Below are 18,054 nucleotides of genomic sequence, written 5' to 3'. Positions count from 1 at the left end.
TGGGAGGTTGGCAGAGACCCCCGAAATCCTGCAACCTGTGATTCACAGGAGTAAGTGCCCTTCCTCACGTCCTGCTGTCAAGGACCATGGACACGTTGTCATTACTGGAAAGGTTGAGACCATTCTGATTGGCTACAGTCACATTGGGTGTTTTTAAATTTTAGTCGGTAGACAAACAAGCCTTTGTTGTTTCTTTCAGGCAACAAACTACCTTTCTGAAGATGATAGCAGGCCCATTTAATAGAAGACCCAGGTGGCTTCTGATATCAGTTAACAGCATTAAAAAATTTTTGCAAAGGGGGAAAAAAAATCACAATTTTTTACTTTCAAGTAACTGAAAATATGATTACAAAGTACCCTTGCCTGTCCTCTCCTTGCTACCTCTACATCAAAGGATAAAGTTACTTTTCTAGAAAAGGACATCAGCAAGTGCAAATTCACACATAGGATGCCTGTGAACGTGCCAGCACCCAAATGTGCTGAGGAGTGAGAACGGAGGTGGAGGGACAGGCTGATGGGAAGGGCTTCCTCAGGGCAGGAGCTGCAAATCGGCTTTAGAGGAGACAGGAGAGCACGGCCAGCAGAGCGAGCGATTTCCAAGGGGACAGGGGTGGGAGGAAGCAAATGGATGCAGAAAAGTCTCTGGGATAAGAGAATTGTACTTTTTCATTTGTCCAAAAGCAAGTGATGTAAATCCAGCGGGAAATGCAGATTTATGACATGGTTGGGACAATCGTTCAGAAGAAATTTTATTTTCCTAGTTTAGTTTGTTGTTGTCGTTCTGACTCTCAAAACATGACTCTCACTTTGCAGCCAGTGCACGTGTGGTCACTGAGTCCACACATATGGAGTCAGCCACCCCTCCGTGCCAGGCCCGTTTCTCGGGGCTGCCCGGGGGGGTCTTGAAAAACACCGGCAATGTCCCTGCTGCTGTTGAGCTCGCTCTCTTGCCTGGGAGACGGGCAGATGGCAAGTGGATAAACAGAGATCAAGGCTCAGTGAGAAGAAAAATAAAACGCTCATGTGATAAGTGATGGAGAGGGAGTAGCATTTGATAGGGTAGTTGGGAAAGACCTCTCGGAGGTTGGGACATTTGGTCAGGGAACTGAATAAATGTCAAGAAGCAGCAGCCAGTCTTGCAGAGTGAAACGTGCGTTCCAGGCAGAGAGAACAGAAAGTGCGACAGCCCTGAGGAAATGAGATTGGTGCTCTAGGAACAGAAAGAAAGCCAGGGCGGCTGAGAAGGAGAGGGACTGGGCAGGACAGTGATAGGAGAGGAGGTGGGAGGTATGGGCCAGATCAGAGGGGCCTTGGAAGTCAAGCAAGGAATTTGACTTTATTGTTATAGGTAATAGGAAAGCAAGGCAGTGATTTGATTTAGGTAGAGTAGGATTATAATTCAACATGTAAATACAGTGTATGAATTAGACCCTAGCAGGCAATCCCAGAAGCTCTCAGAGCACTGGGGACATGGGTGAATGGATGACTAACCAGGGATCAGAGGTGTCCTTGGAGTCTATAAAATGGACAGATCCACACAGGATTTTTTTTTTTTTGGACCTTATAAGAGACTCTAGTACCTTACACAGATACATTTTCACAAGTATACGTACTGTACCAGGAACATCCAAATGACATATGCATACTCCATTTCCTAAGCATGTGTGTGGTCATGAACGATATCCAAATTTAAAAGACAATGAATTCTACAGACTGCATCTAGCATTCACGGTGGCTCTTCTAAGATTCCACGTCTGGCGAGCATGCTGCAAACACAATCTGAAAAGGAGAGGGGGAAATCTCAGCTCTGGTTCCAAACCAGCCGCCATCCTCAGGAAGCCCCCAGGACCCTCGGCAAGAACCAATCTGTCTGTTATCATCACTGTGACAGATCAGAATCATGGGTATCTTGTCATCATTTCATGGCCAAGATTTTGTCTCCAGACTCTAGCTCACTCATTTCTGACAACATGTTGAAAGTGAAATACGCCTCCCCACCCCTCTTCTTTCCTTTTAAAATTTATGAATTTTGCAGTTTTCTTATAATTAAAAGTTGCTTGAGATTTTCAGAATGAGATATCCCTTCACCCATCAGCATGTAGAATGCAAGATATAAGGGGGTGGAAAAATATTAAATGTAGATCTTGGAACATACAGAATGAGATATAACATTTTTAGAGAAAGGAAGAGGATTTTAAAATTCAGGCAGCCCACCATACATCAATGAGGAGTGTGTCAGAATTATTCTTATTCATCAATTTTGACAGCTCCGGGGCCCCAGCAGAGAAGCCACCCCGTTCTCTGTTGTCTAATGGATGCTGGTTAAAAGGTTTCTGTGCAGAAAAGTGGTATCCATCTCCAATATTGCCTGCCTTGTTCCATCAAGTCAGGGTTGATGAGAGAGGCCCAGGTAATTTGTTCTGCTGCTCTTGTCCTGATAGCTGATCTCAGGATGGTACTGCACTAGATGTGATGTTTACTATTCGGCCACCTGCCTTGAGTCTTGTATTTTAAAGGGCTTTAAATAGAAACACACACACAATTCAGAATGCTAAGCTAGAAGACTCTTATTTTCTGTTTTAAATATTTCACCTAACAATTAAGGAAACAGATCCATGATGAATGGTTTATTTTCCAAGGTAGCAACAGGACAGGAAGTCACATTTCCTTCTACCAAATTCACCCAGAGCCACTTTTCTGTTTTATAGTCCCCCAGCAGCCTAGGCTCGCTGACAGCTCTCCTAGGGCTCAGCCACGTGGTGTTAAAGCAGTTGTAGGGGATTCTGCCTTAACATGGTCAGGGTAAAACACAACTTCCAAATACAATATGGCCTTTACCCTATTTTTATTCATCTTTTTCCTTCAAATCACAGTGATTCCTAATCTATCAAATTATGCTAGCCAAAACCCTCATTGACACAAAACACAGCCAGAGATCAAGAAGTAAGCAAGAAAGGCACCTTTCAGGCAAAAATAGCTCTCTTCTGGTCCACGCTAAAGATGGTGCATGCTGAGTCCTCTCAGGCCTTGGTTGGTGTCTCAGACTCCAGTTTAACAACCTTAACAAGCTGGTTTGAAGGGTTTTTCAGCACCCAGAAGCCTGGGAGCAGCAAAGAAGGAAATAGAAGAGATGCTCCTATGGGTTAGGGGCTGCAGGCCACACACTGATGGCACTGAGAAGGCGCCCCAGACCACAAGGCAGGGAAACAACACCCATATCCACCAAAAGCAGACACACTATTCAAGAGGATGGTCTCCCAAACCTCCACAGGCCCTGGAACCAGCTCTGCCAACAGCTGGAGACAGCGATCAATGCTTTGCAGCTATTCCCGATTTAAACATTTAAAAAGTACACACTGTTATATTTAAAATAGATAACCAACAAGGACTTAGTGTATAGCACAGGGAACTCTGCTCAATACTCAATACCCTGTAATAACTTAAATGGGAAAAGAATTTGAGAAAAAATGGAATTAATAAAAAAAGGTTTTATTTTATTTATCATGCTTTGAAGAAACAGAAAAGTGCAACATGTTTTAGCAAGACTGGCAAGACTACGATGTAACGTGGCAGTAACTGTTAAAATTGTATTGTGTGAAGGGTATAAAGACACAAAACCCCTCAAGTGTGTAAGATCCCCAGTGGCTTCGCGTGGTCCGAATATTCCCAATGCTCGATTCTCTTCTCTTCAGCCTCCGCTGAAATCCAACCCCAGCTAGCCAAGGAGATCACATGCTGATCCCCGATTTTTACTAAAGAAACATTGATCATCTTGGAAAACAGCTTCAATGACACCTCAGTGCAAATTACAGATGACCTGGGCAGTGAGCATGTTTGAGACGATGTCCATCCCAGTCCTGGGTCTATCCACAATACTCAGCAGACCCTGAGGGGGAGGTTAATTCTTTTACATTTTCTACCTAAACTGGACACTTTCTGTAGACACTGCTCTCAACCTCCTCCCCTTGAAGAGTAATTTGTTTGGTACTGGGTTTTTTTGTTTTTGTTTTTGTTTTTTTTTTTTTTGCGGTACGCGGGCCTCTCACTGCTGTGGCCTCTCCCGTTGTGGAGCACAGGCTCTGGACATGCAGGCTCAGCGGCCACGGCTCATGGGCCCAGCCACTCCGCGGCATGTGGGATCTTCCCGGACCGGGGCATGAACCCGTGTCCCCTGCATCGGCAGGCGGACTCTCAACCACTGCGCCACCAGGGAAGCCTGGGATTTTTTTTTTTTTTTTTAGTGTGCTGGACCATGCTGGTTAGACGAAGACATTGTCACAGCTGTTTTGTTAAAGTATGCATTTCTTGTATGCTCTTTATCCCACTCCTCCTTATAAATGAATATGTTTTTATGGTTTCTCCTCATAAAAAGCAAATTGGAAACCAAAGAATACTATTTTTAAAACAAAGAATCTTTACAAGAAAAGACTCTCTTCTGAGGACTTTAAACAGAAACACACACACACCCCACCCCAACCTACCCATCCCACACACACCAAAGTTACGAAACAGGAAAAAATTCTCAGTACAACTTGGGGACACTGAAGTGTTCTTTTAAAGCTATTTACAAACAGGGCTGTTGTTCAAACCCTGGAGTCCGGGTCACAAAATCTAAGTATGTAGGAGACACTTCCACGTGCAAGAGAAGGAGCCAAAGTCCTGGCCTGGCCACCCTGCTGGGTGGACTCATAGGAGGGTCGTGAGCACATCAGTAATTGTTCTAAGGCCAAAGACACAGCCTTCGGGAAAAACAAAAAGATGCCCAAGAGCTCTCCTCACTAGTGACTGCCCACAAACAAAACCAGTGGCCCAGGGTGGTAATCCCTAAGATATCAGAATCAGTTAGAAAAAATCTATGGCACCAATTAATTTGGATTTCCACACCCAACTCTTTCCCCATCTGGTCAATTGTAAACTGTTTTTTTCCCATTGGACCGAACAACCCAGGAAAATAAAAATTTAAAACAAGCAAAAAAAAAAAATTCTCAACAAACTAGCATTTCTTAATCAAGTAGTTGTTTTTTTCCCTACCTCCCCATGCCCAATGTGGACTTACAAATAGGCACAGCCTCACTCAGACCATTCCACCAGTCCCGCCAGCAGCTGAGAGTTTAGCTAAAATGATCATCATAGTCAACTGGAATTCTGAAACCAACTAATGCTCGGTTTGGTGCTGTTTATTGGAAATGGGTGAATTATTCCATGATCTAAGTGTTGACCCCTTCAGTATGCCTTCCCAGACAGCTGCGTTCTTCAGAAAACTGCAAAAGAACATAGGAGAGTACAAGAACCCAGGATGGCTGAGAAAGATTTTGCTGGCACAAAAGTCAAGGGAAAAAAAGTGTTTTTGAGCAATACTGTGTAAGTTTAGAAATCTAAGTACTTATTCTCTCTGAAGAGAGTGTACATGATTAACACAGCCAACTGTGAGTGAGTGAGTGAAGTGAGCATTAAAAAAAGTGTAAAATGAAAGACAATTTCAAATAGTTATAATGTTATGTTTCTGAAATTAAACTTCTGGTTAACGTGGTAGAAGAAGTAGGGATTTTATTTTACTCTCTTCTCTGAAAAGTCTGTCTTCAATGAAACAAAGAAATGACCATGCCCCAAACAAAACATACTGCCAAAAACTCTAAAGCCTGGACTGAGGTGGGGGAGGAGTCTAAGGACTATGTCTTTAGAGCTCAGGCAAAATGCCGATTTCCTCAATGTCAGATCTGAAGACAAAGCCAGCATACTTTGCAGGGCTTCAGGGAAGGTTGTGCAGGCAGGGCCAGGGAAGGTTGTGCAGGCAGGCCCTGAAAAAGGATGCCTGGCCCAGAGGCTGAGCAGAGGGAGCTGGAATGAAGCCCCTGCTCTGTTCTACAAGCAGAGCTAAATCCTTTCCCCACATCACCCAAAGACAGCATCTGCTCCCCAAGCACTAGCCAGCAGGCATTACCCAAAGCCCTCTTGTAATTCACACATGACCCCATGTAGGCTGGTGACAGCCCTGGGTCTTCAGTTAGAGAAAGGAGATCTGGGAGCTGGACATGCTATGGATGAAGAGGAGAAAGTGTGAGCAGAACCCAATCCAAACAGAACCCAGTCCACCCTCTAAAATGGCACAGAGTCAGCCTGTGCTTGAGGTATCTCCCTACATCTGCTAATTCATTTCTTTGGAAACACATCTCCCATTTATTTTTGACCTTCAAGAATGAGGGTGGCTCTCAGCAAAGTCCTTTAAATAAAAAATAACTCAGTTATAGTTGCTTCCCACTCTCTAACTAAGCAAGCAAGGATGAAAGGAACATAGGGGAAAACAAGTGAAGGACACACATCACAAGAAGATTCTCTTAAGAAAACAAATTTAAGCCAGCAAGATTTCTTTTAAAAAAAAAAGGGAAGAAAGAAAGAAAGAAAGGAAGGAAGGAAGGAAGGAAGAAGGAAAGAAAGGAAAGAAGGAAGGAAGGAAGGAAGAAAGGAAAGAAGGAAGGAAGGAAGAAAGAAAGAAAGAAAAAGACAGAGAGAAAGAAAGAAAGAAAGAAAGAAAGAAAGAAAGAAAGGAAGGAAGAAAAGAAAAAGATTTTATGTGTTAATTTTACATGTCAATATGATTGGGCTAAGGGATGCCCGGATAGCTGGTTGAACATTATTTCTCAGTGTGTTTGTGAGAGTGTGTCTAGGAAGAGATTAGCATTTGAGTCTGTAGACTGGGTAAAGACGACTGCCCTCACCAATGTGAGTGGGCCTCACTGAATCCACTGAAGGCCCGAAAGAACAAAAAAGCAAAAGAAAGAGGAATTTGCTCTTTTTGCTTGAGCTGGGACAGCTGTCTTCTGCCCTCAGTGTTCCTGGTTCTCAGACCTTCAGACCTGGACTGAATTACACCACGGGCATTGCTGGTCCTCTAGCTTGCAGAGGGCAAATAGTGGCACTCCTTGGCCTCCATAATCATGTGAGCAAGTTCTATAATAAACCTCTTTTATTTACAGCTATAGCTAGCTAGCTAGTTCTCTACCTATTTATCCATCTATCTACCTCCTGTTGTTTTTCTCTGGAGAAGCCTAACACAGGGGAAAAAAAAGAGACAAAAATTCAAAAACGAATTGGCAAACAACAGAAAACAATCAAAAGGAAACTACCAAATATGTACATTTGAAATTTTGATCAACCCTGTTAATTGAACATCTAAAGATGTTCATCAATATTCACTCGCACCAAAAATAGATGAGTTTTCCCACATCCATGCTAACTTTGGATATTTTCAATTTTTTATTTGTTTGTTTGTTTGTTTTTTCAATTTTTTAAACTCATGGTAGTCTGTTGGATGGAAAAATGGCTTCTCTTAATTTTAATTATCATTTGCCCAGTGGTTAGTGGAAGTCAAGCATGTTTACATTTGTTTACTGGTCACGTGTATTTGGCCACATCTAGAAGTATCCTCCTGTGCTGGGAAGAATCCTGAAAAGAAATATGAATGACATTCTCAATTGGGAAAAAGCACACTCAGTACTTTTGAGGTCAGACTCTGCTGGCATTCTAGCAGTGCAGAGTAAGCTCAGTCATTAGGAACAGACTTTTGAGAAAATCTAGAGGGTCAAATTATATTATGAGGTTTTCTAAATTTGGGGTCAGCCAAAGGCACAGAAAAGAAAAGAAACAGAATCAGAGAAGTCAGGGAAATCTTATTCAGGGTCAGACAAAGCAGTGTCCTAAACAGTGTGGCTGAGAAAAAAGAGTAATACTGAAAAGGCCTTCATCTACCAAAGTAGCCTTGCTAACACCCACAACTTTGAAAGTAATGATTTGGGGACCAGGCTTTGAATCTTTGAAGGTCCATGGTTAAGCAACAAATAAGCACAAGATTTCTGAGTACCTATTATGCGGCAGACATTGTCCTAGGCATTGAATAAATCAGAAGACACTGGAGGGGGGCCCTTCAAGATGGCGGAGGAGTAAGACGTGGAGATCACCTTTCTCCCCACAAATACATCAGAAATACATCTACATGTGGAACAACTCCTACAGAACACCTACTGAACGCTGGCAGAAGACCTCAGACTTCCCAAAAGGCAAGAACCTCCCCACGTACCTGGGTAAGGCAAAAGAAAAAACAGAGACAAAAGGATAGGGACAGGACCTGCACCTCTGGAAGGGAGCCGTGAAGGAGGAAAAGTTTCCACACACTAGGAAGCCCCTTCACTGGTGGAGACGGGGGTGGGGGAAGTTTTGGAGCCACAGAGGAGAGCGCAGCAACAGGGGTGCGGAGGGCAAAGCGGAGAGATTCCTGCACAGAGGATGGGTGCAGACCAGCACTCACCAGCCCGAGAGGCTTGTCTGCTCACCCGCTGGGGCGGGCGGGGGCTGGGAGCTGAGGCTCGGGTTTCGGAGGTCAGATCCCAGGGAGAGGACTGGGGTTGGCTGTGTGAACATAGCCTGACGGGGGCTAGTGCGCCACAGCCAGTGGCAGGGAGTCCGGGAAAAAGTCTGGAACTGCCTAAGAGGCAAGAGACCACTGTTTCGGGGTGCGCGAGGAGAGGGGATTCCTTCCCCGTGTGCCCACAGAAGGCAGAGCACTGACTAAACGAGCTCCAGAGATGGGCACAAGCCACGGCTGTCAGTTCGGACCCTAGAGACGGACATGAAATGCTAAGGCTGCTGCGGCTGCCACCAAGAATACTGCATGCAAGCACAGGTCACTATCCACACAACCCCCACCCCCCACCCCCAGGAGCCTGTGCAGCCCACCACTGCCAGGGTCCCATGACCCAGGGACAACTTCCCTGGGTGAACACATGGTGCACCTCAGGCTGTTGCAATGTCACGCCTGCCTCTGCCACTGCAGGCTCGCCCTGCATTCCAGTTATGACTACTGTACCCCTCCCTCCCCCAGGCCTGAGTGAGCCAGAGCCCCCAGTCAGCCGCTGCTTTAACCCCCTCCTGTCTTGGCAGGGAACAGACACCTGAGGGCAGCCTACATGCAGAGGCAGGACCAAAACCATAGCTAAACCCCAGGACCAAAACCATAGCTAAACCCCAGGAGCTGTGTGAACAATGAAGGGAAAGGGAAATTTCTCCCAGCAGCCTCAGGAGCAGCGGATTAAATCGCCACAATCAACTTGATGTACCCTGCACCTGTGGAATACCTGAATAGACAACGAATCGTTCCAAAATTGAGGTGATGGACTTTGGGAGCAACTGTAGACTTGGGGTTTGCTGTCTGCGACTGAGTTGTTTCTTATTTTTATGTTTGTCTTAGTTTGGTTTTTAGCACTAGTTATCATTGGTGGATTTGTCTATTGGTTGGGTTGCTCTTCTTTTTTTAAAAAATTATTTTTTATGTTAATATCTTGTTAATTTTTAAATTTTATTATATTTTTATTTTTATTCTTTTTTCTTTCTTTTTTTCTCCCTTTTCTTCTGAGCCATGTGGTTGACAGGGTCTTGGTGCTCCAGCCTGCTGTCAGGCCTGACCCTCTGAGGTGGGACAGCCGAGTTCAGGACATTGGACCACCAGAGACCTCCTGGCCCCATGTACTATCAACCGGTGAGAGCTCTCCCAGAGATCTCCATCTCAATGCTAAGACCCAGCTCCACCTAATGGCCAGCAAGCTCTAGTACTGGATGCCCCATGCCACAACTAACAAGACAGGAACACAACCCTACCCATTAGCAGAGAGGCTGCCTAAAATCATACTAAGTTCACAGACACCCCAAAACACACCACTGGATGCGGCCCTGCCCACCAGGAAGACAAGATCCAGCCCCACCCACTAGAACATAGGCACCAGTCCCCTCCACTAGGAAGCCTACACAAGCCACTGAACCAACCTCACCCACTGGAGGCAGACACCAAAAACAATGGGAACTACAAACCTGCAGCCTGCAAAAAGGACACCCCAAACACAGTAAGTTAAACAAAATGAGAAGACAGAGAAATATGCAGCAGATGAAGGAGCAAGGTAAAAACCCACCAGACCAAACAAATGAAGAGTAAATAGGCAGTCTACCTGAAAAAGAACTCAGAGTAATGACAGTAAAGATGATCCAAAAGTTTAGAAATAGAATGGAGAAAATACAAGAAACATTTAACAAGGACCTAGGAGAACTAAAGAGCAAACAAACAATGATGAACAACACAATAAATGAAATTAAAAATTCTCTAGGAGGAAAAAATAGCAGAATAACTGAGGCAGAAGAACGGAGAAGTGACCTGGAAGATAAAAGAGTGCAAATGACTATCGCAGAGCAGAATAAAGAAAAAAGAATGAAAAGAATTCAGAACAGTCTCAGAGACCTCTGGGACAACATTAAATGCACCAACATTCAAATTATAGGGGTCGCAGAAGAAGAAGAGAAAAAGAAAGGGTCTGAGAAAATATTTGAAGAGATTATAGTTGAAAACTTCCCTAACATGGGAAAAGAAATAGTCAATCAAATCCAGGAAGTGCAGAGAGTCCCATACAGGATAAACCCAAGGAGAAAATGCCGTGACACATATTAATCAAACTATCAAAAATTAAATACAAAGAAAAAATATTAAAAGCAGCAAGGGAAAAGCAACAAATAACATACAAAAGAATCCCCATAACATTAACAGCTGATCTTTCAGCAGAAACTCTGCAAGCCAGGAGGGAGTTGCAGAACATATTTAAAGTGATGAAAGAAAAATAAAATAAAATAAAATAAATAATGTGATGAAAGAGAAAAACCTACAACCAAGATTACTCTACCCAGGAAGGATCTCATTCCGATTCGATGGAGAAATTAAAACCTTTACAGACAAGCAAAAGTTAAGAGAATTCAGCACCACCAAACCAGCTTTACAACAAATACTAAAGGAACTTCTCTTGGCAGGAAACACAAGAGAAGGAAAAGACCTACAAACACAAACACAAAACAATTAATAAAATGGTACTAGGAACATACATATTGATAATTACCTTAAATGTAAATGGATTAAATGCTCCAACCAAAAGACATAGACTGGCTGGAAGTATACAAAAACAAGACCCATATATATGCTGTCTACAAGAGACACACTTCAGACCTAGGGATACATACAGACTGCAAATGAGGGAATGGAAAAAGATATTCAATGCAAATGGAAATCAAAAGAAAGCTGGGGTAGCAATTCTCATATAAGACAAAATGGACTTTAAAATAAAGACTATTACAAGAGACAAAGAAGGACACTACATAATGATCAAGGGATCAATCCAAGAAGAAGATATAACAATTGTAAATATGTATGCACCCAATATAGGAGCACCTCAATACAAAAGGCAAATGCTAAGAGCCATAAAAGGGGAAATAGACAGTAACACAATAATAGTAGGGAATAATAGTAGGGGACTTTAACACCCACTTTCACCAATGGACAGATCATCCAAAATGAAAATAAATAAGGAAACACAAGCTTTAAATGACAAATGAGACAATGTGGACTTAATTGATATTTATAGGACATTCCATCCAAAAACAACAGAATACACTTACTTGCCAAGTCCTCATGGAACATTCTCCAGGATAGATCATATCTTGGGTCACAAATCAAGCCTTGGTAAATTTAAGAAAATTGGAATCATATCAAGTATCTTTCTGACCACAACGTTATGACTCTAGATATCAATTACAGAAAAAAAATGTACAAAAATATGAACACATGGAGGCTAAACAATATGCTACTAAATAACCAAGAGATAACTGAAGAAATCAAAGAGGAAATAAAAAAATACCGGGCTTCCCTGGTGGCGCAGTAGTTTAGAATCCACCTGCCAAAGCAGGGGACATGGGTCTGAGCCCTGGTCTGGGAAGATCCCACATGCTGCGGAGCAACTAAGCCAGTGAGCCACAACTACTGAGCCTGCGCTCTAGAGCCCATGAGCCACAACTACTGAGCCCACGAGCCACAAATACTGAAGCCTGCATGCCTAGAGCCCATGCTTTGCAACAAGAGAAGCCACCACAATGAGAAACCCACGCACAGCAACAAAGAGTATCCCCTGCTCGTTGCAACTAGAGAAAACCTGTACGCAGCAATGAAGAACTAACACGGCCATAAATAAATAAATAAATAAATAAATTTATTTATTTATTTTAAAAATACCTAGAAACAAATGACAATGAAAATATGAAGACCTAAAACCTATGGGATGCAATAAAAGCATTTCTTACAGAGAATTTTATAGCAACACAATCCTACCTCAAGAAACAAGAAAATCTCAAATAAACAACATAACCTTACACCTAAAGCAATTAGAGAAAGAAGGACAAAAAAACCCTAGGAGAAGGAAAGAAATCATAAAGTTCAGATCAGAAATAAATGAAAAAGAAATGAAGGAAAAAATAGCAAAGATCATTAAAACTAAAATCTGGTTCTTTGAGAAGATAAACAAAATTGATAAACCATTAGCCAGACTCATCAAGAAGAAAAGGGAGAAGACTCATATCAACAGAATCAGAAATTAAAACGGAGAAGTAACAACTGACACTGCAGATATATAAAGGATCATGAGAGATTACTACAAGCAACTCTGCCAATAAAATGGACAACCTGGAAGAAATGGACAAATTCTTAGAAAAGCACAACTTTCTGAGACTGAACCAGGAAGAAATAGAAAATATAAGCAGATGAATCACAAGCACTGAAATTGAGACTGTGATTAAAAATCTCCCAACAATAAAAGCTCAGGACCAGATGGCTTCACAGGCAAATTCTATCAAACATTTAGAGAAGAGCTAACACCTATCCTTCTCAAACTCTTCCAAAATATAGCAGAGGGAGTAACATTCCCAAACTCATTCTACGAGGCCACCATCACCCTGATACCAAAACCAGAGAAAAAAGGCACAAAGAAAGAAAACTACAGGCCAATATCACTGATGAACATAGATGCAAAAATCCTCAACAAAATACTAGCAAACAGAATCCAACAGCACATTAAAAGGATCATACACCATAATGAAGTGGGGTTTATACCAGGAATGCAAGGATTCCTCAATACATGCAAATCAATCAATGTGATAAACCATATTAACAAACTGAAGGAGGAAAACCATATGATCTCAGTACCTGCAGAAAAAGCTTTCAACAAAATTCAACACCCATTTATGATAAAAACTCTCCAGAAAGTAGGCATAGAGGGAACCTACCTCAACATAATAAAGGCCATATATGACAAACTCACAGACAACATCGTTCTCAATGGTGAAAAACTGAAACCTTTTCCTCTAAAATCAGGAACAAGACAAGGTTGTCCACTCTCACCATTATTATTTAACATAGTTTTGTAAGTTTTAGCCACAGCAATCAGAGAAGAAAAAGAAATAAAAGGAATCCAAATCAGAAAAGAAGAAGTAAAACTGTCACTGTTTGCGGATGACATGATGCTATACATAGAGAATCCTAAAGAGGCTACCAGAAAACTACTAGAGCTAATCAATGAATTTGGTAAAGCAGCAGAATACAAAATTAATGCACGGAAATCTCTGGCATTCCTATACACTAACAACAAATAATCTGAAACAGAAATTAAGGAAACACTCCCATTTACCACTGCAACAAAAAGAATAAAATACCTAGGAATAAACCTACCTAAGGAGACAAAAGACCTGTATGCAGAAAACTGTAAGACACTGATGAAAGAAATTAAAGACGACACAAACAGATGGAGAGATATGCCATGTTCTTGGATTGGAAGAATCAACATTGTGAAAATGACTATACTACCCAAAGCAATCTACACATTCAATGTAATCCCTATCAAACTACCAATGGCATTTTTCACAGAACTAGAACAAAAAATTTCACAATTTGTATGGAAACACAAAAGACCCCGAATAGCCAAAGCAATCTTGAGAAAGAAAAACGGAGCTGGAGGAATCAGGTTTCCTGACTTCAGACTATACTACAAAGCTACATTAATCAAGACAGTATGGTACTGGGACAAAAACAGAAATATAGATCAATGGAACAGGATAGAAAGCCCAGAGATAAACCCACGCACATATGGTCATCTTATCTTTGATAAAGGAGGCAATATACAATGGAGAAAACGCAGCCTCTTCAATAAGTGGTGCTGGGAAAACTGGACAGCTACATGTAAAAGAATAAAATTAGAACACCGTATACAAAAATAAACTCAAAATGGATTAAAGACCTAAATGTAAGGCCAGACACTATAAAATTCTTAGAGGAAAACATAGGCACAACACTCTATGACATAAATCACAACAAGATCCTTTTTGACCCACTTCCTAGAGAAATGGAAATAAAAACAAAAATAAACAAATGGGACCTAATGAAACTTAAAAGCTTTTGCACAGCAAAGGAAAACATAAACAAGACGAAAAGACAACCCTCAGAATGCAAAAACATTTGCAAACAAAGCAACAGACAAAGGATTAATCTGCCAAATATACAAGCAGCTCATGCAGCTCAATATGAAAAAAACAAACAACCCAATCCAAAAATGGGCAGAAGACCTAATTAGGCATTTCTCCAAAGAAGATATACAGATTGCCAACAAACACATGGAAGGATGCTCAACATCGCTAATCATTAGAGAAATGCAAATCAAAACCACAATGAGGTATCACCTCACACCAGTCAGAATGGCCATCATCAAAAAATCTACAAACAATAAATGCTGGAGAGGGTGTGGAGAAAAGGGAACCCTCTTGTACTGTTGGTGGTAATGTAAAGTGATACAGCCACTATGAAGAACAGTATGGAGGTTCCTTAAAAAACTAAAAATAGAACTACCATATGACCCAGCAGTCCCACTACTGGGCATATACCCTGAGAAAACCATAATTCAAAAAGAGTCATGTACCACAATGTTCATTGCAGCAATATTTACAATAGCCAGGACATGGAAGCAACCTAAGCGTCCATCGACAGATGAGTAGATAAAGAAGATGTGGCACATATATATAATGGAATATGTCTGAGCCATAAAAAGGAACGAAATTGAGTTATTTGTAGTGAGGTGGATGGACCTAGAGTCTGTCATACAGAGTGAAGTAAGTCAGAAAGAGAAAAACAAATACTGTATGCTGACACATATATATGGAATCTAAAAAAAAAACAAAAAAACAAAGGGTTCTGATGAACCTAGGGGTAGGACAGGAATAAATACTCAGATGTAGAGAATGGACTTGAGGACACGGGGAGGGGGAAGGGTAAACTGGGACGAAGTGAGAGAGTGTCATGGACATATATACACCACAAAATGTAAAACAGATAGCTAGTGGGAAGCAGCTGCATAGCACAGGGAGATCAGCTCGGTGCTTTGTGACCACCTAGAGGGGTGGGATAGAGAGGGTGGGAGGGAGACACAAGAGGGAGGAGATATGGGGATATATGTATATGTATAGCTGATTCACTTTGTTACACAGCAGAAACTAACACAACATTGTAAAGCAATTATACTCCAAAAAAGATGTTAAAAAGAAAAAAAAATGAAGGCACTATAATTCAGCAAGGGCTCTGGGTCGGGCAGAGGCAAGAGAAAATCTGGCTAATGAATGACACAGTGAAAAAAATGAGGCTAGAAATGCCCACTTCATGGAGGGGTATGATATTTAGATGAAACAAGGTACTTAAAGCACTTTTGCCTTGGACAAAGTAGATGCTCTATAGATATTAATTCCCTTTCCTTTTCCTCCAATTTGCTTTACCAGTTAACGTAACAATGTTCATGCACTGGATGCAGAACCAGGGACACTGGACATCTCCAGGCAATAGGGCAGGATGAGATGGTACCATGGGAGAAAGGGGTGAGGACGTGACAAACTGAGCTTACTTCACAGTCTTATCACCAGGTTGGATAAATCAGGGTTTATTGTTTACCCATTTATGAGCATATGCTCTGCTGGATTCTTTACAAACATTAGGCTAAAATTACAAAGCTCTTGAATTTACTTTAGGAAAAAGAGAAACATAGCAGGTGGCAATTTTATGCTTTTAAGGAGAAAAGACTCAGAAGAGTGTGCAAAGGGGCTTCATGTCCTGCTTTTTTATGAGAGGGAAAAAGTGATATGTGTGTGTGGAGGGCAGGACTGGTGGAGCCCTGTGTGACAGGGAGCGGGTGGGAGTGAGGCTGTAGCCATAGCCAACCTCTGGGCTACAAATTCTAACTCTTCGCTCAGGGATGTGATGTTTTCTTACTGCAAAAATCAAACCTGACACCACCTAAAATTTTTCTTTTATCGTGAACACTTTATTTCCTCATATGTTTCACTTTACAGTAACCATGCTTTAGAAAAGGTACCATGCTCATGATTATTTAAGGAAAGAAACCCTTTGCCATCCCAGAAACTGAAATAGCCCCAAATGTGAGAATTTGCATCAGTTCTCACTGCTATGCAAATCAAATAGCGGCTTGTAGGGTGGCCTTGTTTATTTTGGTAAATGTGTGGGTAGAGGAGGGAAAGTGGCTGTTTAAAATGCATTTAAAACTTTTAGTTTCAAATTATTGAACTCTGCAAGAGGGAACTTAGATTTCCCAGGAACAAAATGAGACAAACTTACTCCAGAAATATGTCAGGCATAAATACACTTAAATAAAACTCTTTAAAGCCACATTGTTGGTTATTTGAATAGAGAGTTGAGAATTTTCCTACCCAATGGGTAACTTAAGTTCACTTCAACTGTGGACTCAGAATTTGTGGGCTCCCACACTGAGACTGCTGGCTCTTTACCACAATTGTGTAAGCTTGTGATTTGCCAACTTCTGAGCTTGGCCACGGCTTCTGAACTTCTGATCTGAGGCTCTAGCCAACCATGATTTCCAGGATATGGATCTTACCTGGTGTTTGCCTCCTACCTCTACGACTTTTCTTACTCCATCTGTGCTACTGATGCTAGGACCCAAGTCTCTCTGCCATGGACTCCCATTGGCTGAACTATTAACTGCTGATGCAACGTACCTCTGGGATCCTGAATTGCTTCCTCAGTTTATCATCACATAATTCAATCATATTAACTATCAAGGACAATTTGATATTAACATTAGTATGGAAAAATAAATGTTCAAGTATAGCCAGGAGATCAATTAAAAAGAATAACTCTAAGGGAAACTGGCTCTACCAAACACTGAAGCCTGCTATAAAGCCTTTATATCTAAAGCAGTTGGATACTGGCATATGATTAGGCAAACAGACCAGTGGGATAGAATAAAAAGTCCCTGAAGAGACCCACATACATATGGAAATTTAGTGTATGACAAAGGGCATCTCACATTGCTGGGGCAAAAATAGGGAAAACTGGGTAACTACCGGAAAAAGACAAAATCTATACCTATCTCACACCATACACAAGAATCAACTAAATGAATCAGGAATCTGAACATAGACGTTTAAACTATGTAAGTATGGGAAGAAAATATGGGTATATTCCTCTTTAACCTTGGTACAGGGAAAGTCTTTCTAACCATGACTCCCAATACGGGAAAAAAATAAAAGAATAGATTGACTTGTATGGCAAAAGTCAAAAGGCTGTTGACATGCTGGGAAAAATGTTCGTAACTTATACCAGAGACAAGGGGCTAATATCCTCAATATTTAAAGAATTCTGTAAGAAGGAGAAATGACCAAACTCAAGAGAAAAACAGAAAATAAGACAGGAACAGAAAATTTATTTTAAAACGTATATATGTCAGTTAAACATTTGAAAAGATATTCAGATAACTCGTAATTAAAGAAATGCAAGTTAGAACTATACCATTTCTCACCTATCAGATAAGCAAAAATTCAAAAAGCATGACAACACATCCTGTTGGCAGGGTCAGGGGAAAACAGGCACTCTCACGCATTGCTGATGGGAATACAAATTGGCACAGCCCTTTGGGAGGGGAACTTGGCAATGACTAACAAAACAATTCATTCACTTACCTCTCAACTGAGAGATCCCACTTCTAGGAATCTACCCTGAAGATACATCTCCAAAAACACAAAAATATATATGTGCAGATTATTTATTGCAACATTGTTGGAAAACAACCATGTTTTTTAAAATAATCATGTTAAATAACCATGATTAAAAGAGTAGCTGAATAAACTATAGTA

Source organism: Mesoplodon mirus (assembly GCF_964341445.2).
Source record: "Mesoplodon mirus genome assembly, chromosome: 10".
Taxonomy (NCBI): domain Eukaryota; kingdom Metazoa; phylum Chordata; class Mammalia; order Artiodactyla; family Ziphiidae; genus Mesoplodon; species Mesoplodon mirus.
The sequence above is the reverse complement of the archived record's forward strand: the minus strand, read 5'-3'. Positions refer to the sequence as shown.